General features: G+C 63.0%; 6 non-coding genes across 6 annotated transcripts; 3 read left to right on the forward strand and 3 right to left on the reverse strand.

The window, feature by feature from the left end:
• Positions 1–457: 457 nt before the first annotated feature.
• TRNAG-GCC lies at positions 458–528 on the forward strand. Its single transcript has one exon. It is a non-coding gene; the product is annotated as a tRNA-Gly (tRNA).
• Positions 529–5,146: 4,618 nt separating this feature from the next.
• On the reverse strand, positions 5,147–5,218 carry TRNAE-CUC. Its single transcript has one exon. It is a non-coding gene; the product is annotated as a tRNA-Glu (tRNA).
• A 286-nt stretch (positions 5,219–5,504) lies between these two features.
• On the reverse strand, positions 5,505–5,576 carry TRNAG-UCC. Its single transcript has one exon. It is a non-coding gene; the product is annotated as a tRNA-Gly (tRNA).
• A 610-nt stretch (positions 5,577–6,186) lies between these two features.
• Positions 6,187–6,258, reverse strand: TRNAD-GUC. The gene has a single exon. It is a non-coding gene; the product is annotated as a tRNA-Asp (tRNA).
• A 616-nt stretch (positions 6,259–6,874) lies between these two features.
• Positions 6,875–6,957, forward strand: TRNAL-CAG. Its single transcript has one exon. It is a non-coding gene; the product is annotated as a tRNA-Leu (tRNA).
• A 1,662-nt stretch (positions 6,958–8,619) lies between these two features.
• Positions 8,620–8,690, forward strand: TRNAG-GCC. Its single transcript has one exon. It is a non-coding gene; the product is annotated as a tRNA-Gly (tRNA).
• Positions 8,691–8,799: the final 109 nt, after the last annotated feature.

An 8,799-nucleotide genomic window follows, 5' to 3' on the forward strand; every position in this document is an offset into this window, starting at 1 on the left:
CCCCCACACCCACCCGCAGCTCACACAAGCGAGAAGGCCAGCCCGCCCGGAGAAACAACAACAACACAGAAAACAAAACAAACACAAAAGAAAAACTCTGGGTCTGGGCCGGGGATCCGCGCTCAGCAAGGCCCGCCACAGCTCAGCTGCCCACACGGGCATTCGGGCGCGGGCCACGGCTGGTCCTTCCCCTGGCGACCCCGGCGCGCAGTCTCTGGGCTCTGGGCGGCAGAGAAAGCCCAAGATGGGAGGAGTCAGCCTCTCTCCCTGGGCGCTCCCTCCGCGCCCGCGCCCCAGGTCCCTCCACGTGAGGGCAGCCTCCCCTTCTGCTCGCCCCATTGGGCCAGCCTCTCCTGGACGCCCCAATGGGATGGAGACCCACGGCAGGCGGTGACCAGTGAACGGCGGCTGGTGGCGAGTTCCGCTGTGCCAGCTTCCGTTGGCGTTTACCATGGGTGCATGGGTGGTTCAGTGGTAGAATTCTCGCCTGCCACGCGGGAGGCCCGGGTTCGATTCCCGGCCCATGCAGCACGCCCTCCCATTTTGGTGCTGCTGCTGCGGCACGTAGCTACCTTCGCCTCTGCCGCCTCCTTAGGCTCGGGGCGCGCCAGCGTGTCCTGCAACGGCTGCGCTCCCACGCGCGATGCCCCTCTGCCCTTTCTTCCGTGCCTCTCTCCACTGACTTACGGATGAGGCTCCCCTCATCCCGCCCCCCTTCCTTGGTCAAAACAACCCCTCCAAACACGGGAGCACGCCAGACACCAGCCCTTGGCAACCTCCTGGTCCTGTTTCTCTTCACTACCCTGCCACCACCTCTGCCCGACGCATTTCACTTCAAGGAATATCGCCAGGCACCACGGGCTTGCACCCACTCGCCCCACCTCTTCTCTTCACCTTTCACCACCTCTACCTCTTTCTCTCTCTCTCTCCCCCTCGCTGGCTCCCCACATCCAGAAAAGGATGCCATGGTTGCCCTTCCATCCTGAAGATGGCTTATTTATGTCTGGGGTCCAGTTGCATCCCCTACCCCTTCGGGACGTGGGACGTGGCCTCCAGTCGCTCCGTCACGACGCCTGCCCCACCCTGGGCTGCTTGCCACCTCCCCCCAGCCCCACTCCACATTCTGACTGCCCAGCCCAAGCAGCATCCCAGTCTCCCTGGCGGGGATCCCCTTTGACCACACAGACTTCCTTCCTGCTAAGACCCACCCGCTGAACATGTCCTGTTCCGTCCAGGCTTCAGGCTCAGCCCTCCCTCCGCTGTCTTTGTCTCACCCCACCCGCCTTTTCACTCACACACACGCAGACACACACACACATTCTCCCTCTCTCCCTCTCTCTCTGTCTCTGTGTCTCTAGTTCTCTCTCTCTCTCTCTCTCTCTCTGTGACCCTATCTCTCTGTCACTCTCTCGCACATCCAACTCTCCCTCTCGCCGTCAATGCCCCTCTCTCACACGACTCATATCCCTCAGCCCTGGCCTCCTTCAGCCTCTTCAGACACATGCCAGCTCCGCCACCAGCTGCGATCCCTCCGACCCCATGGGCAGCCCGTGAGGTGCCCTAACGCCCCAGGCGTCTGCACGACCTCCGTTTGACTGGACAGCCTCACTCCCGGACCTTGCCAGCCAGTCCTGTGCACCCCCTGGACACCCTGGACTCCTTCTTCCAGCTCCCAGCACACGACATGCTTCTCTCCTTTCCTTGGTGTCAGCCCCTTGCCCCGGGCTGGGGTGGACGCCAGCCACGGGAACGGACACATTCGTCCATCACTGTCACCCACTGACATCCACCCACATCACCCTGGCAAGCAAGCCAGCCTCCCGTGGGGATGGCAAACCTCTCCATCCCCGATAGGGTCTGGTCTCTGCAGGTGATCCGACTGTGCCAAGATCCCACGAATGACACGGGACAGGTTTGTGCAGTCGGTTGGACCTCTACTTTGCCCCTAAAGAGAGTATTGGCAAGAAGTCGACTGACCTCTGCCATTGACTCGGGGAATCAGCCAAACAGTCAGATCAATACGGGTTGAATAGAGGCTTGGAGAACTGGGCTCATCTGTGCTAAGGAGGGGTGGGAAAAAAGTTCCATAGCGAATCTTGGCGTTGGGGATAGGTACCATCTCCACGTGTTCCTTGACATTTGGAGAGAAGATCGAGAGCGTAGGTCAGGCAATGGGAAGCAAACTTCGGCTACAGGTCTATCATGAACCCCAACTCCGCACATGCGGCTTTGGTCAGCTTGGCTGTTGGGTTTTCCCCACCAGCTCCTGCATCCTCCACGCTTCAATGCCCGTGGGCCAGGTTGGTCCAACTAACGGGACCTCTCGAGATTCGTTTTCACATCCAGAATAGGCGAGAATCTCAAACCTGTCAACAGTGAGTGGGAGCACGTGTACACACGTGCGCGTGTAGGTTGCGGGAAGTCAGGGACCCCGAACGGAGGGGCCGGCTGGAGCCGCGGCAGAGGAACACAAATTGTGAAGATTTCATTTGTATATGGACATTTGTCGGTTCCCAAATAATACTTTGATAATTCCTTATGCCTGTCTTTGCTTTAATCTCTGAATCCTGTTCTCTTCGTAAGCTGAGGATGGACGTCACCTCAGGACCACGGTGATAATTGGGTTAACTGTACACATTGACTGTAACACATGTGTGTTTGAACAATATGAAATCAGTGCACCTTGAGAAAGAATAGAATAACAGCGATTTTTAGGGAACAAGGGAAGACAGCCACAAGGTCTGAGTGCCTGCGGGGTCGGGCAGAAAGTGCCGTATTTTTCTTCTCGCACGGAGCCCGTAAACGGACCTTCAAGTAGGGAAGATATCGCTCAATTCTTTTCCTAGCAAGGAATATTGAGATTAACACTCTGGGGAGGGAATGCATTCCTGGTGGGAGGTCTTTAAACAGCCGCTCTGGGGCTGTCTGTCCTCTGCGGTCGAGATAAGGCCTGAGATACGCCCTGGTCTCCTGCAGTACCCTCAGGCTTCTTAGGGCGGGGAGAAACTGCGCCCTGCTAAGTTTGTGGTCAGGCCGGTTGCCTGCTCTCGAACCCTGTTTTCGGTTGTTTGAGATGTTTATCAAGACAGTACGTGCGCCGCTGAACATAGACCCCTATCAATAAATCTGCTTTTGCCCTTTGCCCTGTTCCCTCAGAAGCATGTGATCTTTGTTCTGCTTTTTGCCCTGCGAAGCATGTGATCTCTGTACCTACTCCCTGTTCGTGCACCCCCTCCCCTTTTGAAATCCTTAACAAAAACTTGCTGGTTTTGAGGCTCGGGTGGGCATCACGGTCCTACCGATATCTGATGTCACCCCCGGTGGCCCAGCTGTCAAATTCCTCTCTTTGTACTCTCCCTCTTTATTTCTCAGCCGGCCGGCACTTACGGAAAATAGAAGGAACCTACGCGGAAATATCGGGGGTGGGTTCCCCCGATAGGTGTATGAAGAAAATGCTCACCATCACCCATCGTCGGGGAAATGCAAATGAAAACCACGAGGAGCAGCTGTCATCTTACCCCGCTTAGGATGGCTATCATTAAAGCCGGAGGGAAAATAACCAACCCTGGCGACGAGGTAGACAAAAGGCAAGACTTAGACCCTGTCGGCGGAAAGGTGAATAAGTACAGCCGCCGTGAAAAACGGCATGGAGATTTCCGGAAGCAAAACGCAACAAACTAACAAACAAACAAAACCCCACCCCAACCCTACCCTGCCACCTCCCCGCAACCCCTCGCACACAGATAACACAAGGTAGAGCTACCCTTGGGCCCGGCAATCCCGCAGATGGGTGTTTAACCAAAGCACCAGGAAATCTGAATTTCCGAGGGATACCTGCACCCCTATGTTTACTGCAGCACTATTCACAATTGCAGAAACGTCGAATCAACCTAAGGGTCCATCGGCCGGGAAATGGATTAACGAACACGTGGCATGTGTACACCACGGAATACTACTATTTGGCCATCAAAAAGAAGGAAATCCTCTCGTCTGCATGCGGCAACAGAGGTGGAACTAAAGGTCACGATGTAACCTCAAATGAGCCGGGCACAGAAAGACACAGAGGGCAGGTTCTGACTCCAATCGTGGGGGCTCAGAAGGTTCACCCTGTGGAGGTGGAGGGTAGAACGATAGACAACAGAGGCTGGAGAGGGTGTGTGGGTGACTGGGGTGAAGAGAGGGTGGCGAAATGGGTACGAGCATGCGTTTAGATGGAGGGAATACGTTCTAATAATGTTCTATGGCAGAGTAGGGCGACTAGGGGTCACAACGATATATTAGCGTGTGTTTCCGAAGAGCTGGAAGACAGCACCTGAGCTGTTCCCAACAGGTAGAGATGACAGATACCCACGGGATGGATGCCCTACATCCCCTCAGTTGATCATTGATCGCCACGCAATCTACACGCGTTACCACATGTCACAGGAATCCCATCAACATCATGTCCGCATGAAGACAAACATAATCATGCTACAAGGGCGATTGTCACAGCTCTGGCTCCCCAGCGTCATGGCCCGTGGTCTCGGCTCCTCAAGTTCCGCTGCCATTTCTACCAAAGCCGCTGACACCCGTGGAGCCCAATCACGGGTCCCGTGCTCCAAGGGTCTGGCACGCCTTGGAAAAGCCCGTGCGCTTGCTGGCATGAGTGGCTCTGGCAGGTGGCCCAAACGCTGGGCGCAGATCCCCCGCAGCCGAGAGAGAAGTGGCCCCTCGGCCACCCGGCTTGGCTTGGCGGAAGCCGCTCTGCTCGAGAGTCCCGGCCCATTCCGTGGCCAGACGAGAGTGCGAGGTGGGCGGCGGCGGCGGTGGTGGTGGTGGTGGTGGTGTTGGTGGTGGTGGTGGCGGCGGTGGCTCACCTGGCGGCCATGGGAGGAGAAAGGCTGACCTGGCCAGTGGGCTTTGCCGCTGAGAAAGAGTGGGAGGGAGGCGAGCACCTGACAAGGAAGAGCTGTGACGCTGATGTTGCGAAGGTGGCGCCAGCGAGGCCAAAAGGAGGGATGGGTGGAGGAAGGCGGGGAGGTTGGGGCGCACGTGGAGGCCGCCGGAGGTTGTGGCTGGGGCGCGGGAGAAGCGAGCGAGCCTGTTGGTCAAAAGGGGAGGTGTGAAGGGGCCTGGCAGTTGGCAGGCAGAGCCAAAGAAGGAAGGCTTCCCTGACCGGGAATCGAACCCGGGCCGCGGCGGTGAGAGCGCCGAATCCTAACCACTAGACCACCAGGGAGAGACGCCTTCGGGGCCCGGCTGGCGCGTCCTGGCCCCAGCGCCTGTGGCCCCAGCACTGGGCGCTACCTTGGCGCCTGTCCCCTGCTTCCGTTTAAAACAAACACCCGCAACCAGCCCCCGCGACGCCGGCGGCAACCCGCCGGCCCCAACCAGCAGCTCTGGCCCTGTTCGCAGCACACCCTGCAAACACCGCGACGCTCCTTCCCGGGCGCACACGCACGCAGCCACAGGCCAAGTTCCCACACGAGCTCCGCGCCCGGGGCCCCCGCAAAAGGTCGGCCGGCTGCGTTGGCCGGGAATCGAACCCGGGTCAACTGCTTGGAAGGCAGCTATGCTCACCACTATACCACCAACGCCGCGCGGCGCGGGCAGCCCGGCCACGCCGGCCCGGGGCTCCCACCAGCGCGCCGCCCCCGCCGGGCGCAGCAGGGCCCCGACGCCCGGTCCGCCCGCCTGCCCGCCGGCAGCTCCGCCCTGCCACGGCCCAGCCAAAGGCCGGCCCGCGCCCCACCCGGTGCAAGGCGAGCGCGGCTGCCCCGTTCCGCCCCCGTTCTGCCTCTGGGGGCGCTCTCGATCCCTCGCCGACCCGGGCCGCCGGAGTCCTTCTCCACCAGATGTCCCGCGGGCACACGGCCGGCGCCCACAGGGTCCTCAACTCCTCCGCCTCCCACCGGCCGCCTGGCCCTGTGCGGTGGCAGAAAGCCTCTTCCCACAACCCCTCTGGGCCGGCAGCTCGCTGGGCGCCCTGGGGGCCAGAGGAGGCTGCCCGGCTGTGGCGATCAAGCCGCAGGGGGAGAAGAAAAGGGAGGAGGCCAAGGGGGCCCAGGAGGCCAAGGGGGCCCAGAGGGCCAAGGGGCCAGGCAGGTCAGGCCCGAGATGGCGCCCCGCGACTAGCTGGAGGGCGGAGGGAGGAGAAGGAGGGCCCACAGGCTGGGTCCGAGGCGGCGGCCCTAAAAGGACTGCTGCCTCCCCGTCGGGGAATCGAACCCCGGTCTCCCGCGTGACAGGCGGGGATACTCACCACTATACTAACGAGGACAACGGCGACGGTCGCCGGGACGCCAGACCCCACTGCGACCGCGGACGCCCAGCCCTGCCTTGATCCCCTCCCCCGACCGCAGGGGCCCCGCGCGTGCCCGCCCGCCACCCGCCACCCGCCACCCTTGGCGCGGCCTGCCCTGACACCCAACAAAGCACCCTGCGGTCCCACTGGGACCGGGAGCCGGACCCCGACGGGTACCCGAGCGCCGTGGAACCTCCCCTTGCGCCCTGCCTGCCGTCTCCAACGCGGGGATCGCGCCGGCAGGAAGAGGCTGCGGGCGAAACAGCCAGGCTGCTGCTCCTAGGACGTGCTGCGCGGCGCGCCCTGCGGGGTTCGGCGAGCGGTGGTGCGCGGCCCGCCCTGCGGGCTTCCGCGAGCGGAGGCGTGGGCGCGGGGGCGGGCGGCGGCGGCGGCCGGCCGGACGCGGACCGTTTGGGTCCGGGGTGGGGACGCGGGGGCGTCCACGCCCAGGCCGGCCGGCTCCGTTCACTCGGACCCGCTCCGCCGCCGCGGTCCGTCGGTTGCGCACCCAACCCAGACAGGCGCCGGCCAAGGGCGCCGGCGTTCGCGCTGGGTCCCAGCCAGGCCAGCGGCGACGCGCCCGGACGCACCGTCAGGATGGCCGAGCGGTCTAAGGCGCTGCGTTCAGGTCGCAGTCTCCCCTGGAGGCGTGGGTTCGAATCCCACTCCTGACAAGCCGACCTTTTGGCCCGCCTGTTCGAGGGCAACGCCCATCGCAACCCCGGAGCACCTTTGGTCGGTTCCTGCCTTGAGCCCTTGCCCACTCTCCAAACTCCAGCCCCCTTGAAGCGAGCCTCCAAAACGCCGCGGCTTCTCAGGCACGTCCCTTCTTCCTGCACACCCGCCGGCTGTCGCAGAAAACAGCCCAGGACCATGCGCCAGCGCCCGCGACCCTCTACCAATTGCCCTTCGGACAGACGCACTCCCCACCACCCCACACGCCCTCTTCCCTGGCCCCACACACAGCGAGCGACCGCGACCACCTTCCACGCTCTTCCCTACCTATCTCCTCCGCCCGCCTTCTCCTCACTCGCCCAAACAGACGCAGCCCAGACTCTGCCCCTATTCCTCCTTTTCCCTCCTTCCTCCCACCGGCCCCCGCCCAGCGCCCAGCGCCCAGCGCCCACCGCCCACCGCCTCGAATCGCCGCTGCGCTGCCCAGAGGCCTCCGGCGTGCCCAGCCCGCTGGGTTTCACCCTCCAACTTCTGACCGCCGAACAGCAGCGAGCGACCCGCTCTTGGAGCCGCGCACACTTCTCCCACCAGAGGCACGCCATCCAACGTCCTGTCCTTTCCTCCGACCCCTCGGACCCCGCCTGCGCATTCCACTCTCCCGACGCCCTAGGCAGGTCGCCGATCCCACCTGCTACTTGTGCTCCCTTCCCGCTAACACCTGCCTGCCGGCCCACCTGTAGCCCGGACGCCTGCCGGCCAGAGGCAGCCGGATCCCTGCACACAGCCTGGCAGGCGAGTCCCTACCCGGAAAGACAGCCAACGAAGAATCACCAGCGGAAGCCCTAGATCCCCGTCACGCGCCCACAAACGCCAGGCCCCGCCGGGACAGCTCTGTGCCACGCCACACCGCATCCCCACGCGGGAAGCCGCGGCCTGGGCGGTCCCAACCACACCCAGCGCGCCTTCTCCCGGGTCAGCCAGCTGCGGCTCTGCCAAAGCGCTCCCCTGCTCCTTTCTCGCGCTCCAGCCTCCCTACCAGCCCATCGGGGCCGGACCCCAAGTGCGAGCCGGTGGCCTGGGTCAGAGCGCAGAAGCGAGGCGCCCACGGACTTGGTCTGCGTTTCTGAGCCGCACGCGGCGGCTGCCAGACCCGCCCCTCATCGCCGCCCCCGCTCGCAGACTCGCAGACACGCTGACACACCCACCCCCACACCCACCCGCAGCTCACACAAGCGAGAAGGCCAGCCCGCCCGGAGAAACAACAACAACACAGAAAACAAAACAAACACAAAAGAAAAACTCTGGGTCTGGGCCGGGGATCCGCGCTCAGCAAGGCCCGCCACAGCTCAGCTGCCCACACGGGCATTCGGGCGCGGGCCACGGCTGGTCCTTCCCCTGGCGACCCCGGCGCGCAGTCTCTGGGCTCTGGGCGGCAGAGAAAGCCCAAGATGGGAGGAGTCAGCCTCTCTCCCTGGGCGCTCCCTCCGCGCCCGCGCCCCAGGTCCCTCCACGTGAGGGCAGCCTCCCCTTCTGCTCGCCCCATTGGGCCAGCCTCTCCTGGACGCCCCAATGGGATGGAGACCCACGGCAGGCGGTGACCAGTGAACGGCGGCTGGTGGCGAGTTCCGCTGTGCCAGCTTCCGTTGGCGTTTACCATGGGTGCATGGGTGGTTCAGTGGTAGAATTCTCGCCTGCCACGCGGGAGGCCCGGGTTCGATTCCCGGCCCATGCAGCACGCCCTCCCATTTTGGTGCTGCTGCTGCGGCACGTAGCTACCTTCGCCTCTGCCGCCTCCTTAGGCTCGGGGCGCGCCAGCGTGTCCTGCAACGGCTGCGCTCCCA

This window comes from Piliocolobus tephrosceles, unplaced genomic scaffold, assembly GCF_002776525.5.
Source record: "Piliocolobus tephrosceles isolate RC106 unplaced genomic scaffold, ASM277652v3 unscaffolded_31891, whole genome shotgun sequence".
NCBI lineage: Eukaryota > Metazoa > Chordata > Mammalia > Primates > Cercopithecidae > Piliocolobus > Piliocolobus tephrosceles.